We start from the raw sequence: 23630 nt of genomic DNA, 5'->3' as shown, positions 1-23630 counted from the left end.
TTGCCCCAAAACTCCTAGAGAACGGCACGGACATGCCTGCGGGGCCCACCAAAGGGACGCTGCCGGGCCCAAGGAGACACAAAGGGACACAGAGGCCACCAGCAGCAAGGGAAAGGGCTGGCATTTCACGGGAGCAAGAGGAGGGTGAGCAGCACCACCTGGGACACCTTCTGATGAGGAAAGAGTATCTGATCCAGAGGACACTGGACCCTGGAGTCCTGCTGCCAAGGGGACCACGAACGATAGACGGGCTTCTAATTCAGCCGCAAAGCAGTTACCAGCTGGTGAGCAAGCTCGGAGGGAGGAGACCCCGTTACACAGGTGTCCTAGCTCTGCTCAGAGGGCATCTGGGACCTCACCGAGCTTTAGGGCTAAGAACTAGGGTGACAAAGCAAAGCCCATGGTCATTCTGTGCTAACTTCAGGGAAAACCCAGATACATTTACTTACCTAAAACACCTGTGATATTTAAAGTAATCTGAAGTACATACAGATTGTCCTTCTGGTTCCATTTTAAAATGTCTCACTGAGTTTTTAATAGTGCACATGTAATTTGTGATTTTATAAAGAGATGAGAGAATTTAAGACCCATGGTAAAAGCACTGTAGTGTTTAAGGGAGCTGAAATTGTGCTGTATTTACCTATGAAATTTATCAGATTCATGTATTTCAAGTACTTGGGGAAGGTTTGCTTATTAGAGACATGTACTTAAAAAGAAAATACAAAACACTCATGCATAGGGTTTTAAAAGTATAAAGGTACTGAATTAATTTTATAAATGAACAATTGTTTAAAGCCTCTTAAAATGATTATAATAGTAAAATGTAATAGAAATAACCCTCAGAAAATTTTTAACTAACAATTCAAAGGTAGAGTATTAATTTTTTTAAATCACACTCAATGAAATTCTCTGAAAGAACATGCTGAAGACTGAACACCAGTTCAATCTGATTCAAAACACACAACGATGCTGCCATAAAGCACACTGAACAGCTCCCACGGTGTTTAGAGAAGTATTAAAAGTGAAAATGAAGGCTTCCCTGGTGGCACAGTCGTTGAGAGTCCGCCTGCCGATGCAGGGGACACGGGTTCGTGCCCCGACCCGGGAAGATCCCACATGCCGCAGAGCGGCTGGGACCGTGAGCCGTGGCCGCTGAGCCTGCGCGTCCGGAGCCTGTGCTCCGCAACGGGAGAGGCCACAACAGTGAGAGGCCCGCGTACCGCAAAAATAAAAAATAAATAAATAAAAATAAAGTGAAAATGAGTATCTGTTCTGAGAAGATGGCGTGGCCGCACATGCCAGCTCCTGGGCAACCAGGGCAGAACCGCTTCCGTGGATCACCATCCAACACTGGGCCACCGAGCACAACAGTGGACGGGCAGGTACAGAGCCCACGCCCCCCGGGAGGCCAGGGGTGGGAGCACATTCTTCTATCTGTGCACACGGCCAGAGTCTCCCTGTCTCAGAGGCACCACCCCTCAGGCCACATGTTGCAGACACAGCGAGAGATGTCCAGGGTAGAACTGGAACATGGTAGCGTCCCATGTGGGGCAGGTGGTGCCCAGACAACTCATGCACGATTCTCACGTGCATGAACTGGTGTGAGCGTGTGAAGGTCGATGCATAAGACAGCAGGGGAGAACAACCACTAAACAAAGCGAACAAAGAAAGAGCCAGAGAGCCAGCGGTGAGACGGATAGGGTCACAAAATGCACCAAGTGACCAAAGGCACAGCCAGAGGGGACCAGCCCTCCCTGCGGCAGTCCCACCCTCTCAGGCACATCTGGACTGGGATCTCCCCTGGGTCTGGGCACCTCAATTCTCTCTTCTCTATCTTCTCTCTCTGCTGTAATCTGCAGTCTGAGAAAAGACACTCAAGGTACGGATTTAAGAAAAATGAAGCACCAATTATTTGCACATGCAACTATCATCACAGAAGTTATCTTCCAAAGAAATGTACCTAGAAACAGTCTTAGGCAAAGAATCAAAAGAAAGAATGGCAGAACTATGAATATTATATACAAATGTCCCCTCTGCCTTTTGCATCTAAAGACTTTTGATTCTCCATAGAGAGCAACAAAAAATAGATTTGATTCTGTACCATTTATTTTGTATACGTATGATGATTACTTTTAATAAGATTTGTAAATGTTCACATAAATTTACTTGAAATTACACAAAATAAATGTACTCCAAAATAAAAATCTCAGACATTGTGTTATCAGTTATATGCATCTCAACCAGGACTGAGGACCTCAAGAACATGTTTCCTCAACATTAGCAGCACTGCAAGGGCACCTGCACTCAAAGTTTTGGCCGGGCACCCACGCTGTGGACACCAAGGTCACTCACGCCTGGAGCTGGCCTTATTCCTCCTCTGTGCAGGCTGAGGACTCTAAACATGGAGCCACTCTCTTGCCAAGTTCTCATGTCTTCAACCCAATGGCAGTACAACACCCCACACGGGATATGCAAAGGCCCCTCAAATTCCACAACGTCTGAAACAAAGCCCATCTCACCCACACATCCCATGTCAGCCAGTGGCCCATGCCCCTCTGGGGCACAGTTCAGGGCACAGTGGTCATCCCAGGGCTGCCCCTCCTTGTTTCCCTGTGTCCAGTCAAGGCCTGCCCCACCCATAGCAGCCACACCTCTGCAGAGGACCCCTTCACTCTGGTCCAGCATCTCCCTGCCCAGCCCCTCCATCACTGCTGGACCACTATCAGCCTCAGCCTCTGGTCAGCCTAGTGACTCACCTCCACAGAGCAGAACCCAAGCTGTCCATGGCTCCCTCTCGTGAGTGCCCCAGGGCCACTACACCAATTCCCCACTGGCCTCGCATCTCTCTTGGCCACAACCAGGTGCATGCCACCCCTCCCACCTGCAAAGCCCCCGGAGCCCTCTCTGCCTGGCATCATACCCTGGGAGCACCAGGCAAACTTCCCTGAGCAGGAGCCACTGAAGCTAACAAGGGTCTGCCTCCACCAGTCAGCACACCAGGAACTAAGCTCAGCTTTCTGAAAGAGTACCTGTCCCTCTGTGTCCACCTCCTAAAACTGAAGCATACAGTTAAGACTCACAGAGCATGTATACCCAATGTTCACTGAAGCACTATTTATAACAGCCAAAACACAGAAGCCATCTTAATGTCCAACAACAGATGAATGAATAAAGAAGAGGTAGTGTACATATACACAATGGCATATTACTCAGTCATAAAAAAGAATGCAATAATGCCACTGGCAGCAACATGGATGGGCCTAGAGATGATCATATAAAGTGAAGTAAGTCAGACACAGAAAGACAAATATATGATATCACTTACATATGGAATCTGAAAAATAGTACAAATGAACTTATTTACAAAACAGAAATAGACCCACGGACGTAGAAAACAAACTTATGGCTACCGAAGGGGAAAGGAGGGAGGGACAAATTAGGAGCTTGGGATTAACATATACACACTACTTTATATAAAACAGATAACCAACAAAGTTATCTACCGTATAGCACAGGGAACTATGCTCAATATTTTGTAATAACTTTTAGGGGAAAAGAATCTGAAAAAGAATGTATATATATATCTGAATCACTGGGCTGTACACCTGAAACTAACATGACATTATAAATCAACTATACTTCAATAAAATAAAATAAAAAATAAAAAGACTCATGGAGCATGTATAAATGCCAAACCAAACCAGAGGACACTACCACAACTGTTTCAGATAAAGTAGTTAAATCTAATTCGCGATTTTAAAATTATTATCCAAACTTGAACTAAACCAAATCTGTAATGCTTCAAATTGGTCTTCATTTGTCTTACCTGGAAAAGTTCTAGTTTACCTGGAATTACTCCTAGTTTTCTAGTGTTGTTCATATTCACTCTCTGTGTTAAGAGCGTAGCCCATTCATGGCCCAACGCATGTCAAAACTAACAGGCTGTGGCACCTTGAGGGGAAGCATCGCATAAACTCACTGTCACTGCCGCCCCAGATTCTCTAAAACCGCCACTTTACCCAGCTGCCCAGACACTTCCGGGGAAGATTGTTCAGCAACTCTATAGCCTGAGGGAAATCTGGATGCTAACTGCTGAGTCCCAATTTATCCGTCCATTGGACAAAATCAATTTCAAAATAGACAACTATGAATGACAGCGGTCAGTACTGTCCACTTCTACTTCAGGTGGACGTCGCACCCAACTACTACACTGAGAAATGCTCAGGGCCCCCAGGGAGAAGTCCACCTCCACAGGGACACGGTCCCACTCTCAACCTGCTTGCCTCTGAGGCCCCTGAGTGGCTGGGGGAGCCTGACCCCAAGTAATTGTGAGATGGCTCGCGAGGTCGACCAGTCACGAGGAAAAGGACACGCACTGTCATCTGTACCCACTGATAGACGTCTGCCTCAGCACAACATAGACCCCCGCATGGCTGACTGGCATTTATTGGTGGGAAAATCGGCAGACTAGGAGGTCCAACCATAGGCTCATCTGGCCCACTGCTCTGTCTCAAGGGTCAGGACCTGTGCACCCACCACCCATGTGTGGCTCCAGGTGCCAGTCTTCACTCGCTCCACAGACTCCTTGGCTCTGCTCCCCAGCCCATCCACTTCTCTGTCTCAAGGAATGGAAGGTGGTCAGTTTGTGAGAGGGCAGTGGGAGCCGTATGCTGCACTCGGGCTCAACCCTACTTGAGAGAGAAAAGATCGGTGAGAAACGTGGGCTCTGAGTTCTGTGTGGCAAGGTGACCCCCACAAACCCCAACTTTGGTCCCCGGCACCCATACATATGCATGTGATGTCCTTGGGTAGCTGCCTGGCCCTCCAACGACATGAAGGCGCCGGACTTCCCTGTGTCCTCCTGCATCCTCCCACAGAGCTAGGTCAGAGAAGTAGAGACCCAAGCCTGCCTGGGCCTCAGGGTCTCACTGCCAGCCCTGCCCACCCATGTGGCCATGCTGCTGTAGCTGCCTGGCAAAGCCTCCCTGGCAAGTCCCACCCCAGTCCTTGGCACGGGCAGTTTCAAAATCTTTCTCTCGAGAGCTTCAGTGACCCATTTATAACACCTGCCACAAACATCAGTGGCTGAGATCCAAGTGCAGGTGAAGAAGTGCTGCCAGGAACGAACACAGGCCTCGCTGCTGGACTGGGGTCTGAGAGAGGGGACTATGCAGCCACTGACAGCAACGGTGGGACACCTGCCTCACAGTCACTGGAAAGGAATTTGATTTTCATAAAGTAAAATAGCTCAGAAGGAGAGAAAGCAAGATGATGGATTTCTTCAACAAGAAAACTGGAAAGTGGGGCTCTCGGCTCCAATTCATCCCAAGGTGGTAGTAAGTACCATGCCCCAGGGATAGAAGGATGGGGTCGGGCCTGCTTCTGCTGCTCCTGGGCAAGGCCCATGGCTGCCCCCGACCTCTCAGGCCTTCACCAGCCTCTTCTGTGCGAAAGTATGCTCTGGGCTTCCAGCTCTGATATCCAGGGACAGGAAGACAAGAGACAGACCAGCCCCAGTCCATGCAGGGTACTGAGCAATCACAGAGCTTTGGGGGAGGAGGTGGTATATGACGTAGAAATAGTCTTTGCCCTAAACTTTTATAAGAAGTCATTATCAGAGAAAAGAATTCAAAAACTAACAACTCTTTCCAGATCCAACAGGTTTAAAATACAGAAAACTCTTCAATAGCACTGAACAAAGACCTTTCTCACGGTTCCAATTACACACTGCAAATACATGTCAAATATATAAGATTCCCCAGAGGGCTTCCTTTTGGCAACCCAGAGTCCAGCAATGTAATTTAAATACCCTTCTCTCTAGACAGCATGTCATTTGTCTAACACCAATCGCCTAAGGACAAAGCAGCCTCCAGGTGAGAGAAACGACTTAACCCTCAGAGCACCAAGTCCCCACTTGCAAGGCTTACAAATGCACATCTCCAGAGGTCAGGAGGAACCCAGTGTACTTTTCAGCATCCACAAAAAAATCATCATACAGCCAGCACAGAAGCTATGTGTTTTGATAAGTAATGAATTATACTAATTTCAAAACAAACTCATCACATAAGGAATATCACTGCATGGGGCCAAGTCTCCCAGGATCACTGGGCCATGTCTCCTGAGATGCACTAGAATGATATCTCTCAGGATGCACTGGGCCAAATCTCCCGACACGCCCTAGAATAACATCTCCCGGGATACACTTGGCTGAGTCTCCCGAGATGCCTCTGAGCCTGGGCACATGATGGCGCTGTCTGGGGAGCCAACACTCAGACCACGAACCTGCTTGCCCAGAGTCTGAGCCCAGGAAAGTACCGGTTTCCCGGGAGCAGGTGTGGCCATCACCACAGAACTTCTACTTCATCCACCAGTACAAACAGCCATCATACCTTCCTAAAGAATGCAGTCCAACTTGCTCAGAAAAAAATATGTTGAATTTGCTGGGGGAGAGGAAATGATGGACAGAAAATCTGGTTCCACAGACACGTAGTTTTCGGTTCCCATAGGACATCTGAAAAACTGTCCCAAAGGCCCTTAGCTGACCTGTGGGCAGCACTGCCAGCCACAGCACCAACCACTCAGACTTGCATGCTGGCCTTCCTTGGAGGGTGAAGGACCCCTGCTCCACAGACACTGGGAGACCCCAGCCAGGGCTTGTTTCCACAGCGCATAACGGAACGGGATCTTAGCAGCATCCGGTGCGGTTTGGGGTGGGCCCCTGGTTACACTCTCCCCCAGGTGTCTGAAGCACACTCACCTGCCACAGTGGGAGCATCCATGAAGCCCTCTCCCTTTCCACAGAAAGTCACATGGCTGTGCTGGTCCAAGAGCCCTCCCACGCATCCTCCCTATGAACAAGACCCCCGCCACCACTGCCCACAGTGCTGTGGCTCAGAGCCAAGGCTCAGCTGTCGAGAAGCCAGAAACAGACGCTCTCTCACCAGGTGCTCTGAAAACACAAGTTCCCAGCACATGTGAAGCCCACAGTCCAGGCTAAGTGGGTACAGCCATTACTGTGATGCATATTTAGCCAAGATAAGGACTCTCCTCAGAAGAGAAACACAAGGCAAGACAGAAGGAAGTTACTGTTTTAGCCAGAAAAGTCTTGCCTGAGGGCAGGACCTTCTGAAATGCTTAACACAATCACAAAGCAATACTGAGGCAAACAAGAAGCACCTACTCTTCCATCTGATTGTGCCCTATTCCCTCGGTGTACAGGGCAGTTCCTGCCATATCACCTGCTCAAAGGAAGTGATTAGCAAATATTCCTGCATAAAGCATCTCAAACCTCAGTAGATCAATACACTTAAACTTTTAAAGCAAATAACAAACGACGTAAATGTGGTATAATAGATAAAGATGGGATGGCAAATACACGTAAGGAGTTCACATATATCATACGAACATCTCAACCTAAAAAGAGGAGAAAGAGAGGATGAAGAAAGTTGAAAAAATGTGAATGTTGAAAATAAGGACAAGAGAGCCATTTCTGAAGATCACACGGACAGAACCTGACTTTCAACGAAATCCCCAGACATGCGTGTTGATGCAGCAGGCCATGTGGCCATGACCCACCTTGACCCACCCACAGGGCTGTGGGCAGAACGCCTACAAGCTGACCCTGAACTAGCAAGTCCATTGCCAGGCACCTGTCCTGAGGAGACAGTGCAGGCACTGGTCTATGCTCAAGCCACTCACCATGGGCTCAGGAGGAGCAAGTAACAAAGTGGTGAGGGCAGCTCTGCAGTCAGACGGGCCTGATCCTGTGTGCCTGAGCCTCCCGGGGAGTGTCCCCAAGTTGTCACGAGAGCCGCACTGCTGCGACCATGGTTTGTAACAGCAGAAACAAAGCCCTGCTATAACGGGGAGGGGGAATGGGAGGTGATTAAATACAACAGAACCATTCAATGCAACTCAAACTGCCACCCGAAATAATATTAAATGACAGGAGGACACTCAGAACCCCCAAGTACACTATACTTAGTCAATGGCTCGTGTGCTGAAACCAGTGACAATCAGTACTCACTCTGGGCCAGGCCCTTGCCCAACTAACCTTGAGAGGCGGGGAACTGAGGCATAGAGGGACAGCCCAGGACTTGGACTGCATAGCCAGCCCATGCATCACACTGAGAGAGCCCCAGATCACTCATGCTCACGACCCCCATGTGCCACAACATCAACAGGGCTGATCTCCAGGCAGCATGATTCCAGGTTTCCTTAGCTTCTTCTTTATGTCACTGTCCCAAATGTCCATAATGAACACACATGATCCTCACGATCATTAAAAAAGACAATACAACACTTTAAAATATGGTTCCACACTTTTCCACTATTCAGGGGGCACTGATCCTTCTCAACATCAAACACATTTACTCCATTTAGAAACCATTCCTACGTGGAACGTGGATCAGAGAAGAGAGGAGGACAAATCAAAGAAGAGTAAACATTAAAACGACCTGTGTGCTCACTTCAGCAGTACATATACTAAAACTGGAATGATACAGAGAAAATTAGCATGACATCACTTATATGTGGAATCTAAAAGATGACACAAATGAACCTATCTACAAAACAGAAACAGATTCACAAACACAGAGAGCAGACTTGGGGTTACCAGGGGAGAGGGGGTTGGGGGAGGGATGGAGTAGGAGGTTGCGGTTAGCAGATGTAAGCTATTATACACAGAATGGATAAACAAGGTCCTACTGTATAGCACAGGGGACTATAGTCAATATCCTATGATAAACCATAATGGAAAAGAATATTTAAAAAAAAGAATGTATGTACATGTATAAGCAAATCACTTTGCTGCACAGCAGAAATTAATACAACAGTGTAAATCAACTATACTTCAATAAAAAAATAAATATTCCACAACAAGAGAAGCCACCACAGTGAGAAGCCTGTGCACCGCAACCAAGAGTAGCCCCCGCTCGCCGCAGCTAGAGAAAGCCCACGCGCAGCAACGAAGACCCAATGCAGCCAAAAAATAAATTAATTTTTTTAAAAAAAGAAAAAAATTTAATAAACAAAAGATCTGACACCAGTTTAGGTGACAGAAAGACAGAAGGTAAGCCCCCCAACACACACACAGGGGTCCTCCTCCAGCCCACAGCAGCCCACCCCACCCCAAGCGGTACCCCACCCAGCCCACAGTGGTCCCCCCCTTCACCCTTGGGGGTGGCCATGACAGAATGCCAATAAAGCCGGATGGCTGACAACCTTTGAGGCCATGGATTCCTTGTCGCTGCTACCACAGCATCCACCCAGGTGAGATCGGGCACGTCTTTCCTCCCCTTCAGCTCCCTGGGCTCCAAAGAGGTTTAAGGAAGGTACTGAAAGTCAAAGCAAGTGCCCAATACAGGAAATGCCACTGTGACTGCCGTGGTGAGTTTCCACGAGGCTGGACGAGCAGGTACACTTTCCACAGGAACTCCTGGTTAGACTGTTTATAATAAATATCTGGTGTCTACCTGGTACAGAAACAAACCGTTCTAAACCAGCTGGTTCCAAGTAACCCTTCGAGTAACCTTGGGCTCAATGTGCTCAGCCAGTTTACTCGACCTTCTGCCGTGGGACACAATGCCAAAAACACAGACTTCACGTGATCCCAGGTGTCCAAAACTTTAAATAAAGACCTCAGTCAGGAGAGTGCTTTTCTTTAAATAATTAATTTTTACATGTCACTTTTTGGACTGTACTGTAATATAACCTGAACAAGTATCTTTCCTATTTTAAGAGACAATCTCACATCTTTTTTTTTAAAAAATCAATTAAAATACACCAACATGTTAAGATAGAACATAAGCAAAAGCACCTCCTCTCTTGGGTACAATAACCATCCAAGAGGACAGCGGTGGCTCCCTCCAGAGCCCGGTCCCCCCAGGGTGCTACTGCGGAGGCCCCACCCCAGGACTTCAGGGGGTTAAGATCTTTAACTTGTCATGACTGAGGTCAGGGGTTGACTTTCCAGCCAACCAGTGTGGCCTGGCAGTTGACCTCCTTCTGGTCCAGGTCTGTGCCCACGTCCCCACCATGCCTCGCGCCCTGGACGGCTGACGTGTGGTCATTCCAAGGAGTGGCATGATGGGTCTGTATACCGTGAGACAACTCAGTGCTGGCTGGCACTTCTGCCCGTGGTGAGGCCAGCTGTGAGTAAAGAGATGACCTCTACAGTACTAGTTCTCTGGCGCAGGGGAAATGAGCTGCCGGTCCCGTGAAATGAAACACAATTTCCACGTGCTATGAAGATGACGCTGAACATGAGGCAAATATGAGAGACTGAGCAACTGAGCCTTCAGGAGGGACGAGAGGCCTCCAAGGAGGAAACGGAAGTCATGGGGTCCCTGAATTCCCTACCCCCAGGCCCAGAAACAGGACAACCTGCACCCTCTGCCACCACCACCCACTGAGTAATAAACAGACAACAGGACAAATCGACAGGGCTTCCCCACAGCCACCCTCCGGGGGCCAGCTGGTTCCAAGCAGGCCAGAACAGGAACCGATAGCTGGACCTCCATCAGGGAGCACTCACAGGGCCATCTGCCCCATCAGCACACTCGGGTGCTCAAAGAACTACTGAAGAAGGACAGGAAGTGTACCCACCGCAGAAGGTGAGCAAAGACAGGTGGACAACACCAGTGAGGACAATGTCCCGGGTAGACGTCGGCATAGGACATAGTAGGTTTTATATTCTGAGGACAAACTGCACTTTCCATGAAATCAAGATGCTGGACCCCTTCACAGAGACCTGGAAGAGCAAGTGAAATTAAAAAGCACATGGAAGGTTCCTCGTCTTTCTCTCCAAGAAACGAGCCCATGAAGAAGACTCCACGGGAAGAGGAAGGACACCGTGCAGCATTCACTTCATTTAAGATGCTCCTAAGGGGCTTCCCTGGTGGCGCAGTGGTTGAGAGTCCGCCTGCCGATGCAGGGGACACAGGTTCGTGCCCCGGTCCGGGAAGATCCCACATGCCGCGGAGCGGCTGGGCCCGTGAGCCATGGCCGCTGAGCCTGCGCGTCCGGAGCCTGTGCTCCGCAACGGGAGAGGCCACAACAGTGAGAGGCCCGCGTACCGCCCCCCCCAAAAAAAAAGATGCTCCTAAGAACAGACTCAAGGAACATTTCCAGCACTGAAAACTGTGATGTGTACATGACAGAGACATTTCTCTGTTTAATCCTGATGGTGCTGTGTTAGCTCACTGACCTGCCCCTGACTGTGAACCGGCATTTGAAAGCCTTGAGGACCACACCTCCCCTTGAGTGAGGGTCCCCCGCCCCGAACCACGCCCTTCCTCCCGTCAAGGTGGTCCAGGCAGGCATCAGTGTGTCAGCATGTGGAGGGGAGTTGGAGCACAGCCCCCAGAGCAGCCTCCCACCCACACCATCTAGCACACTGCCTTGCACACAGCAGGTAAAAATGTTCTGAGTGAATCAGAGTGTTTCTCCTTCTTTCTCCAACGACACACATCCCTTGCAATTTTTTAAACTGCTTAAGCCATCCCTCCTGGAAACATTTCCCTAATGTTTCACACAAGCATAATCTTCTTTATAACTGAAGGATAATAGATACCTCTCTATCCGCCCCCCCCTCCCGTTTTTTTTTTTTGTGGTACGCAGGCCTCTCACCGCTGTGGCCTCTCCCGTTGCGGAGCACAGGCTCCGGGTGAGCAGACCCAGCGGCCACAGCTCACGGGCCCAGCCGCTCCGCAGCACGTGGGATCCTCCCGGACCGGGGCACGAACCCGCGTCCCCTGCATCGGCAGGCAGACTCTCAACCACTGCACCCAGGGAAGCCCTCTCTACCCCCTTTGAAATATACTTACCATCAGCAATTTTTCAGCTTCTCCAAATTTTATGTATACGAACAACAGAGTCTAGAACTTTTGGAGGAAAACCTCTTTCCCCCTTCCCTCGCCCACCTATCACCTAGCCTAAAGAAACTGTGACCGCGCATTTGGTCTGGGAGTAAGGTGAGTGCCTGGACACTTTGTGGACGATACAAGGACAGGGACAGGTGGGACCGCGGTCTGGTTCTCTCACCACTAGCCCCTGGGCTACTGGGAAGTCACAGAAAGAGATTAAGGTCCAATCCTCACTTCTCCAACCACATTAACAAGCCTCCCAAAGAGGGAGCATGTGAAAGCAAGCAGCTACTCTCCATCCGGGTGACCTGCCCCCACGTCCCAGCCACTCAAAGGAGCAGAAGAGCCGCAGCACGAGGCGAGACTGCCTGCTGAGAAGATCTACTAAGGAGGGCCCCCAGGCCTGGGGTGGCTGCCTGGATGTTTAGAAACCTCCGCAGGTAACTGATTCCTTGGCCACGGTGGGAACCAAGTGCCTTAATCTAGCTCTCGGCTGGCAAACAGTTCCTAAGCTGAACATCACAACATCACCCCACTGCACTAAAAGTCAAATAAAACTGCTTAGAAATAATCCTCAGAAAAATACAACCTTCTACTGACAGACTCCCTTTTAATTTTTTCAACCCTGAAAACCCAAATTTTCAGTTTCTCTAAGATCAAAACATTCTACTCCTTCTAAGTCCCCGACAGGCCTCCCCCCATCTGCGAGGAGGAAGAGCCTCCCAGGAGAAGGGAGCGGGCGGCCCCCGAGCCTCGTCCCCACTGGACCCAACCCGGGGCCACCCGCCCTGCAGAGCCTGCGGCCGCAGCACACACTTCCCGCTGAGTCAGGGCTATGCATGAGCAGCTGTCACCTCAGCAGCAGCGGTGACGGTGACGAGCAGCCCCACAGCGCCTGGAGCGATGCCATCGAACAGGGGCTCTCTCCTCACCCGGCTGTGGTTTATTAAATTCGAACTAGAGGACGCCAAGTGAGCCCAGGGGAAGCTGTCACTGGGAAAACACAGGCACGAACCCATCCCACTGATGTCGCCCACACCTGGTCCAGGTGCCCACCGTGTGTCCCAGGGGCCAGGACTAGGGGACAAAGCTCTCCCACCACCCCAGAACTGAGGTGAGATGTGAACTCCCATGGGGGCAGCCTGAACCCCCAGGAGGAGGCCCCGCCCTCGGCTGACACAAATGTTTCCCACTTTCTCAGTCCCGGCAAAGCTGGAGCATCTCCTGGTTCTCAGTTGTCACACTGGGTGCTGGCTCCCCAAGGGGCCTGCCCAGCCTTAGTCTACGTTCTCTGTCAGAACTTTCTTGTCAAGCCACCTAGGTAATGGTTCTTGTCAAATTAAACTCTTGTGATCTCTGAACGACCCTCCTCAGGGAGAGATAACAAAGGCTCTTTCCATCTCTCTGCGCTCCGCCTAGGACACAGCACCAGGGGACCAGTGCTTGTCCGTCCTGTCTCTTTGTCCAAGGCCACGTGAGGGGGCGGGACGGGGGAGGGGAGCTCGGCTGTGCCGCTGGCGCAGGAAACGGCCACAGCTGATGACAGAGTGGCCCAAGTACAACAACTTCAAAGAAGCAAAAACAAGCGCTGCGGAGAATTAGAGGCTTAACCAGGAAGTCAGGGACCAGTTCTGCCACTGACTCACACAGCCTTGGATTCCCTGCAGCAGTGCCCAGACCTCCACTGGCCCCAAGAGTGTCCACGGCACAAATGTCAGGACTGGCAGGCCTGGAGGACCATGCTGCAGGAGAACCCACCTCACCGAGCTGAGAGTCACTGGACCAGACATGCGGCCCAAGGTCAGACGGCCAGGACGAGGAAGAAGGGTGAATGTTAGACAACAGGCCACTCGCATTTGATTGATACACGCCCACGCCTGGCTGGGGCCAAGTTCTCTGAAGTTTTCTTCTCTAATCTCACCACCCAGGTCACTGCCTTGGACAGCTGGGACAGGGGAGTGTGGATGGCAGACTTCTAACCACAGGCTGAGGATCTTTCACAGCCAAGCTGCCTGACCTGCCCCAGTGACCTCCCACACTGACCTCCCAGGGTGACGCAGACCCTCAGGCATAGCTATGCCTGCACGGCAGGGAGCGGTCCCACCAGGTAGGGGCAGAGTGTGGCCTCATCCTCCCTTTGTCCAGAAAATGGCAGGTCCCCCCCGGCAACCACAGGCCTCCCCCGATGACACAGCCCAGGCAGAGCTCCATCCTCACTTCTTCAGCCCCCAAGCACCTCCCTGCTGCCCGCTGCACCCCCGCAAAGATCTGGACCCACCTCAGGGCTACACTTCGACTCCCACAGCACCCAAGCACAGGGCAAGCAGAGAACCCTGCAGCAGGGCCTGGCCTGCCACGCAAGAAATCAGGCCAGTGTGTCTTCTCCTGGAGTGACCACTGGGCTGCTCCCCAGGGCGCTCCTGCAGCCTCACTTCCTGAAGCCTGGGACCAGGGCCCCACCGGCGTGTAAGGCAGAGCAGCAGCCCCACGGCTTTCACGGTGGGGGCCGGGTAGGGAAGCGCCCAGGGGGTTCCTTTGGCAGTGAGAGCCACTGTGCACCAGGCAGCCTCACCCATGGGGGCAGGGGGCGTGGGGCAGCACGGAGAGGGCACCGCTACCTCACCCCAAGCACACTATACCAACCTCATCCTGGGGCCACATGCCCACCCAGATGTGTCACCAGGAGACCTGCTAACACGCTACTTTCATGAGCAGACCTGAAATTCAAGTGAAATGGACCCTCTAGCTGTCTTTCCTGTATAAGTAACTCCCCAGTCAAGTTGGCCAACCTGCACTGAACTTTAAACACCAAATGGGCCTGCTGCTAGCAGGAAACAGATGATAAAATTAAGGAGGTATAGAAATAAATTACTTTAGTAGGCAAAGGGTTTTCCCAGGTAGCAAGGTTTCTCATTAATAAATCCAGAAAAAGATTTTCCATTAAAATAGCATAAATATTATCAACATGTCTAAAATAATGAACTATGTGGACAGACATTACTTTCTGAGCACACTGTATATAACACACAACCAATCACTTTATATTCATAAATGTCACAATCTTAGTTTTGACCCAAACTATGAATTTCAACTCTTAAATATAACATAGGTAAAGCCATATTATACAGGATGTTTTGTAATTTGCATGGCTTCTATACATGTGTTAAGTATAAATTCTAAACACATACCACTTAGAAATGCATAATACTTCTTTCATCAAACTATAAATTCTTTCATAAACAATCTCAATTCTAATGAAAGAAGTATCAAATATTTTAAAACAAAAAAATTAAAGATACCCTTTAAAAACCCACACACGTGCATGTGTGTATATGTATGTATACAAATACACATTCACACCCCAAAACTGCACACGTAAAAAGAACTCAAATGAAAGAATTAAAACAATGGTAAGGGGGATTTCTTTGGCGGTCCAGTGGTTAAGATGTCGCGCTTCCAATGCAGCGGGCGCAGGTTTGATCCCTGGTCGGGGAACTAAGATCCCACATGCCTTGTAGTGTGGCCAAAAAAAAAAAAAAAACAATGGTGAGGGAATTCCCTGGCTGTCCAGTGGTTGAACTTCCGCACTTTCACTGACAAGGGCAGGGGTTTAATCCCTGGTCAGGGAGCTAAGATCCTGCAAACCTCGCAGTGCGGCCAAAAAAAAAAGTGAAATTTTTACATCAAAAATGACACAATACACATATAAGAGCAAGAAAAATACACAACCACAGAATTGGTGAAAATATTTGCAAATTGTCTACCTGATAAGTGTCTAGAATCCAGAATATACAAAGAGCTCATACAGCTCAACAACAAAAAGACAAACAACCCAATTTAAAAATGGGCAAAGGACTTCAATAGACATTTCTCCAGAGATACACAAATGGCCAACAAGTATATGAAAAGATGCTCAACATTATTAGTCATTAGGGAAATGCGAATCAAAGCCATAATCAGATACCCACTAGGTTGGTTATAATTTTTTTAAAAATGGAAAATGACAGGTGCTGGTAAGGGTGTGGGGAAACTGGAACCCATGCCCTGCCAGCAGGAACGTAAAGCAGCAGCATACTCACAGCAGCCAAATCTCCATTAGTTGACACATGGATAAACAAAATGTGGTCCGTCCTTATGAGCTGAATTGTGTACCCCAAATTCACATGTTTTAGCCCCAAGCCCTAATACCTCATAATGTGACTGTATCTGGAGATGGGGCTTTTAAAGAGGTAATTAAGGTAAAATAAGACTACCCGGGTGAGCCCAAATCCAACAGGGCTGCTGTCCTTATAAGAAGAGGCGCTCAGGACACAGACACAGACCAAAGGGCGGACCATGCGAAGACACAGCAGGAAGGTGGCCATCTGCAAGTCAAGAAGAAAGGCCTTGAAAGAAACAATCCTGCCAGCACCTTGATCTCAGGACATCCAGCCTCCAAAACCGTGAGGATAAATTTCTGTTGTTTAAGCCACTCAGTCTGGGTACTTTGTTATGGCAGCCCTAGCAAACCATACTGTGGAGTATTCTTTGGCAAAAAAATGAAATGAAATACTGACACGCACTTACAACATGGATGAACCTTGAAAACATCATGCCAAGTGAGAGAAGCCAATCACAAAGGACCACATGCTATATGATTCTATTTATCAGAAACAACTAGAATAGGCACATCCATAGTGATAAAAGGTAGATTAGTGGTTGTGCAGCACTGAGGAAGATGGAGGTTTCAGGTGACAGCTGAGGGGCATGGGGCTCCTTTTGGGGTAATGAAATGTTCTAGAACTGACTGTGGTGATGGGTACACAACTCTGTGAATAAAAGCCATTGATTTGTACGCTTTAAACAGGTGCACCATACGGAATATAAATTATATCTCAACAGACCTATTTTTAAAACCTCATAGATAGGTAGTGATTAACCCAATTCATCAAGAAGGATACCAAAGCACAGATAAGTTACCTTTCTACCTCTACTGGGGTCAATTTTGGTAAGTTATATTTTTCTAGGACTGTCTATTTTGTCTGAGCTACCAAAGTTATCAGCAAAAGATATTCTGGACATGTGGCTTTTATTCTCCACAGGACCTGTCTCACAGCTCCCATCCGGGTGGTCTTACTATTATTTATATGCTTCCCCTCCTGCTCTGTCAATAAGCCGGAAGTCTCTCAGTCTCTCTCTTTGGTAGGCCTTTTGGCTGTTGATCCTTGTAGACCTGTGTCTTCTCCCTCACTCATTTCTCATGCTCCCCTCACTGTCTCCCCACCTCTTCCCTCACTCCTTCCTTGGCAGTTTGAGCCTTTCTTCTCTTACAATATTCTGGGGCGGCAGGGGAGGAAGGGTCAGCAGCAGTTTCTACAAAGGGCCAGAGCCCAGGCATTCAGGCTTTGCAGACCACTGGCTGCTTCCCTTTTCTTTTTTTTTAAAACAATGTTGAAAAAAGGAGAAACCATTCTTGGCTCCAAGGCCATACAAAAACAGGCCAAGGCCAGCTTGGGCCCGCGGGCCATAGTTTCACAACTCCTGCTTAAGGTTTTAAATTTCCCTATAAGTACACTACTAGCTGCATCTTGAGAGCTCTGATACATAATAATTTTGTTACTGTTCATGTCTACCTTTAAATTTTTATTATAAAATTTCTATTGGGATTTCTTCTTTGATTCATGTGTTATTTAGAAATCCATATATTTTCAAACTAAAAATTCACATCATACCTTTTTCCTTCTGTATCTGACTTTTAATTTTATTGCTTTGTGGTCCAAAAATGTAGTCTGTACACCAGTGGTTCTCTGAAATTTCTTGAGACTTGTTTTATGGCCTTACTAGTAAACATGCAGCATTTGTAAATGTTCCTCTGTGTCTTAAGATTGCATCCCCTCAACCACAGCTGCAGAGCCCTACACAAACCCACGGAATCAGGCCTGTTCTTCTGTTGTCTAAGTCTTAGATACAAGGCTCCCTACTATTCTTCTATTTCATAAATGAACTGTCAGCAATCAGGAGAGGTGTTCTGAGCTCTCAGGAGGACACCAGATTCGTCCATTTATCCCTGCAACCCTACTGATTTCTGCTTCTCACAGCCTCAAGTTTCACGAGGAGTCAAAGCCCCAGGGCTATGTGCACCACCTTGACGGGGATGAACCCAGGCTGAGGGACTCACAGGAAGCCTGCTCCAGGCTGTCCCCTGAGTCCTGGACAAGCATCGTAACCAGCTGCCTCAAAACAGGTGAAGTAAAAGTCAGTCAATGTAAAATTACACAAGAAAAGCACACACATGAGGGAGAGTCTGCAGACACCACAAAAGGATCAGAAGCCCAAGCACTGTGGACAAAAAACAGAACCTAAAAGACAATATCGGAAATACAGGCCTAGAATATTAAACGCATAAAAAGAGGAATGGAAACCATAGTGAAGAAAAGAGGAAGATTTGAAAAAGAACCAAAACAATGTCTGGAAACAAAAGGGAAAAAAGGATTCATGCTGTGGATGGCTTTCGACGGTGACCTTGGGGGCCTAGCTCGGGAAGCGAGCCCAGCCAGCGGAGCGCTGCAACACCACACACATGAGGGCCGGCAGCCGGAGTCAAGCAGAACAAGGGAACGAAGGGGGCCTGCCCTCGCTGTCTAAATTTTTAGTCTGTTCACAGCTCTTTTATTGCTATGTTTTCACTGACGTTATTTGTAGCATGAGACAAAAAAAAAAGTCCGTGTGCTAATTTTTCTCCTTGTCCTTGTTTACTTTAACCAAGTAACTTCTACACGTGGTTGTGAACATATCCAGAGATGACAGGTAAAAAGCACCTTTTAAATACAAATTCAGGGAATTCCATGGCAGTCAGTGGTTAGGACTCCGCACTTCTACAAGCAGGGAGCACGTGTTCAATCCCTGGTCAGGAAACTAAGATCCCACAAGCCACGTGGCACGGCCAAAAAAAAGATGTTTTTAATTTAATGAATAAATAAATACATACATACATATAAATTCAATAAAAGGAGATAAAGTGCCACATGACCTGCCCCTGGAAAACCGTAACCAGCCCAAGGAGGGATGAGTGAGGACCCTGAAACACAGACATGATACTGTCAGGCAGACAGAGGGGGAAGAGGTGAGGAAAGCTGTGGGAACCCTCTAATCTTGGCCCAAGGTCACAAACCTGAATCAGTCTCCCAGCCAAAGACAAAACAAGCCAGAGCTCACGGTTTCAAGTTTCCCTTCAGACACAGAAGCCACAGCCCAGATCACACTGGGCTCCAAGACCCTGTCCAAAGCAGAACCCCTCCCCCGCCCCGGCCCCCACGCGGCTTCCCGAGCCAGGAGGAGCCCCGGGTCCAGCTCAGCTCTGCTAGGTTCCACACCTCCCTGGAGGAAGGCGTCATCGGGGAGGAGTCGCAGGAGCTGCAGGCACTAAAGCTGCCCACAGGCCACACACACTGAAACCGGCAGCCCCACCAGACACTGGACAGCCTGGCGGGAAGGAGGCCGGTGTGCTCCCCTCCGAAACATAAAGTAGCTCCACTTCCATAAATATTCAAATAGTGGCATTACTAGAATAATAAGCAAATTAAAATTCAAGTAATGTATTACACATCTCAGACTTCAAGTTACAAATGAATTCCTCTGCTTCATCATCAAAGGAAGGTAAACGTCCGAAAATAAAACTTTCCCCGAACACTCTCACGCCCCTTGGCCTGCCTCATCAGACAGCTAAATAAACTCTACTTTCATTTCTATTTTTCAGCTGTTTGATAAGCAAACATAGATTGATACCCTCAGGGTTTTTTTTTTTTTTAATGAGAAACCACGTACATCACCTGAGAAAGACAACCATGGTTCCAGCTCCCGGCTCAGCTGGCGTGTGCCCCATGCTCCCCACACTTGGTCTCATGGGCCCAGCTCTCACATGTGCAACAGGGGAGGACCCTGAGGGCCTGGTGGGCTCAAGCCCAGCCCCGGCACAGACCAAGCTCAGCTTGAGCGAGGTCCCAGGCGCCAGCCACCTGTGGGGCCCGTGGGGGCAGCCTCCCGGTACACGCGGGCTGTATCAGGACAACAGTCCCCCCGCCCCACTGCCGGCACCTCTGAGCAGCACAAGCGGCACCTCTGAGCAGCACAAGTCGGGGGCGGGAGCCGATGAGCAGACAGGCTGCAGGGCCAGAAGAGAGCCCAGGAAAGCGGCAGGACCCTCCAGGTCAGGGCCTCCCCTCCACCTTCAGAAAGATCCTGCCTTGACCAAGACACAGAGGCCAAATGCCAGCAGCAGAGCTTGGCACCAAGACGCAGGCAGAGAGGAGGACGTGGGAACAACACAAGTCCCAGGGAGAGGAACCAAGCAGGAGGGGCCCAAAGCGGGGCCACCTCAGGACCAGTCCCCCTGGACAGGCTGCTCCCTGTGGGGCCCCAACTGGAAACGAATTACAGTCGAGGGACCCTGATGAGCACACGGGCCTGAGGCGCGAGGCAGGAGTGGGTGCGGGGCAGGGTGGTCAGCACAGGGCGGGGGGCAGCAGGGGACAGTGTCTGTCCTCGTCCCCCGTACTCGTTCTCCAACCAATGAACAAAGGCCTAGTGAGCAAGTGTGTGTACTCGTGTGCACGTGCGTGAGTGTAAACTGCCGTGGAAGACACAGGTGCCCTGCCCTCCAGCAGTCCCACCACCCACGCCCCCCCAGGGGAGCAGCACCCTGCCTGCCGGCCTGAGCCCCACCGCATCTCACGTGACCCACGAAGGTGGAGCTCACGTCTCAGGGGAGACCCTGAGAGACGGTCTGGGCAGCTAGGCGCCCCTCAGCCTCAGGAACCATGCCCTGCTCCCCTTCTCAGGGGACCTCCCCGGCGCCATGAGGACAGGACCTTTCAGAACATGTGTTCATCTCAAGAACTTAACAAATGCCATCTCAGCAGCTGCTTAGGACTTACTGTCTCTAACAACAACCAAAATTAGAGAAATTGAAATGATGCCTTGAATCTTCTGTAGAGTTTTCATTTCCTTTTCCTTTCCTCTGGATGCTGCACCCCAAAAGGAGTGCTAACAATTAAAATTAAAACTAACTTGTATTTACTTGTAAGGTCAAAAGTATAAGCAATCTGCTACCTTCATCAAAGATGTTTTGTTCTGTGACACATATCATTCCCAGCATACAAATGCAATTCGGTGGGATGCTGTAATTAACACATCAGGTTCCAAGGAAAACCCACGAGTAGAGGCCTCCAAGGTACCTTCTACAGAGGGGAAGGCTGACGCCCAGGTCAGATAACTGCTCCAAGTAACAGGAGGACGAAAGAACAGAGCCAAGACTCGAGTGTCGTGGCAGCAGCCACAGAGCACAAGTCCCCGATCCAACTCAGACACGACCATCCCTCTCCCAGTGCAACCTTCCCACTGCCTCTAGGACTCTGCTCTGTCGTCCTTCAGGCTGGGTGACCTCGGCCAAGTTACTTAACCTCTCTGTGCTGCTTGACTCTGCAAATCAGGCTGACAGTTCCCATTTTGAAGAGTTGTTGCAGTGATTAAACAGATTAACACTGATAGAATGCTTACTTAGCACAAGACCTTATACCTAGTAAACGCTCAATAAGTGCCTAACCACCCCCCACCCACCCCTGCAAGAGAGTGAACTCTTTCTGGCGATGGCAAGCAGGTGAAGGAGGGGTCACGCTGAAAACAGAAAACCTTTGTGAAAGAAATGGAGACTACAGGGAGAACCACACCACCTGCCAAAAAAACATCATTAAAATCCTCAGAGAGGGCTTCCCTGGTGGCACAGTGGTTGAGAGTCCGCCTGCCGATGCAGGAGACGCAGGGTTCGTGCCCCGGTCTGGGCCCACGTGCCGCGGAGTGGCTGGGCCCGTGAGCCATGGCCACTGAGCCTGTGCGTCCAGAGCCTGTGCTCCACAGCGGGAGAGGCCACAGAGATGAGAGGCCTGCGTACCGCGAAAAAAAAAAAAATCCTCAGAGAAATAAGAGAAGCTATTGCAACTACTACCTAAGAATAAGATACTAAGAAAGGAACACTCAGAGAACCAGCATGAACTCTTGGAACCCAAAAATAATAATAGCTGAATAGAAATACTTAAAAGAAGGGTCGAAGAGAAAGCTAAGGAAAATGAGAACACTGAGGACAGAGAAAAGAGCCTGCAGGAGAGAAGCAGTGGCATGTGGAGAATCAGGGAATCACCATTTATACAAAATTCTACAATAGGCAAAAACTAATCTATGAAGGAAGAAAACCCAGCCAGCGGCTGCTTCCCGGTGGGGTGATCATAATGCGCCACCTCCCAGCAGGGGGTACGCTCAGGACTCAGGGAATGGTATTCTTGGGATCTGTGCCCTCATCACATGTGAATTCTACCTTTAAAAGAAAGTGTGAACAGTTAATAACAAGCCTAAGGTGTTCAGGGGTAAAGTGAGTGATGTCTGTCACTGACTCTGAAATGCAGCAAATACTTGAGATGGATCGATGCGTGGATAAGGCGAAGGAATGTGGAGAGCCACGAGTGTGGTAGGGCAGAGGAAAATGTTCACTGCATAACCAGCGCTGGGTGTCTGAGCATTCACTGTCAAATTCTCACAACTTATCTGTATGTTTGAAATTTTTCATATGAAAATGTTGGGGGAGGCCTCTTGCCTTCCAAGATGGCCCACACTCCATGGAGTGTGTATCTCCCTGAATAAACCTTCTTTCACTTTACTATGTCTTGCTCTTGAATTCTTGCCTGCACAAAGCCAAGAACCCACACTTGGCAGCCATCCCAGGGACTCAGACATGACTTGGGATGTGACCATCCTCTCGCACCCCACTCTCTTTCCTGCAACATCTTTTCTGGCACCCAATGCGGGGCCTCCAAGGCCGTAATCTCGATCTGCCTACTGGGCTATGGCTCCCCTCTGAAGGGTGGCTGGGACTTATCCTGAGCCATGCAGATTCGAGTAGCCCGTTAAGTGGCAGCTGACATCGCCTGCAGGGTCTGGCAGAGAGCAGTTCTCTGGCCGTGAAGAAGTGCACTGAGGCCAAGGCTTCTCCCCCCCGTCTTTCTCATTCTCCTATTGCTCTATCTCTTTGGACTTGAAAAGATCCACCCAGACGACCACCAAACATCCAAATTAAGACTGCGCAGCAAGTAATTGACAACTTGGTTGGGTCTAAAGAACTCCTGCCAGGGGGCTTATCTGGTGGCGCAGTGGTTGAGAATCTGCCTGCCAATGCAGGGGACATGGGTTCGAGCCCTGGTCTGGGAGGATCCCACATGCCACGGAGCAACTAGGCCCGTGAGCCACAACTACTGAGCCTGCACGTCTGGAGCCTGTGCTCCCCAACAGGAGAGACCGCGATAGTGAGGGGCCCGCGCACCGCGATGAAGAGTAGCCCCCGCTTGCCGCAACTATAGAAAGCCCTCGCAGAGAAACAAAGCCCCAGCACAGCCAGAAATAAAAAAAATTTTAAATGTTGGGGGTAAAGAGTCAGGGATCCGAATCACAACAAACTTTTCAGCAGCAGCACTGAAAGCTAGATCACTTTCAAAACACTGACAGTAAATGCTTTCTGGCCTAGGCTTCTATACCCAGCCAGACTATCAACCAGGAAGAAGGGTAGAAGAAAGACCCTTTCGATCATTCAGGGTCTCCAAAGATTCCCCTCTCTTGCATTCTTTCTCAGGAGCCTACAGAAGGGCTGTGCCTCATATCCAAACAAAAGATCAACCCAAGAGAGAGGACAACATGGGATCCAGGAAGCCTGGCTTCCGATTCAGGAAAGAAGTAGAGGAAATCTCA

At 49.4% G+C, this 23630-nt stretch overlaps 1 protein-coding gene across 2 annotated transcripts in view; it reads right to left on the bottom strand.

Moving 5' to 3' along the window:
- TBCD (tubulin folding cofactor D) overlaps nucleotides 1-23630 on the bottom strand; it is a 174278-nt gene that overhangs the window by 77041 nt on the left and 73607 nt on the right. The gene's annotated exons all lie outside the window — the stretch shown is intronic.

This window comes from Neophocaena asiaeorientalis, unplaced genomic scaffold (genome assembly GCF_003031525.2).
Source record: "Neophocaena asiaeorientalis asiaeorientalis breed wild unplaced genomic scaffold, Neophocaena_asiaeorientalis_V1.1 scaffold30, whole genome shotgun sequence".
NCBI classification, from domain to species: Eukaryota; Metazoa; Chordata; class Mammalia; order Artiodactyla; family Phocoenidae; genus Neophocaena; species Neophocaena asiaeorientalis.
The sequence above is the reverse complement of the archived record's forward strand: the minus strand, read 5'-3'. Positions and strand labels throughout refer to the sequence as shown.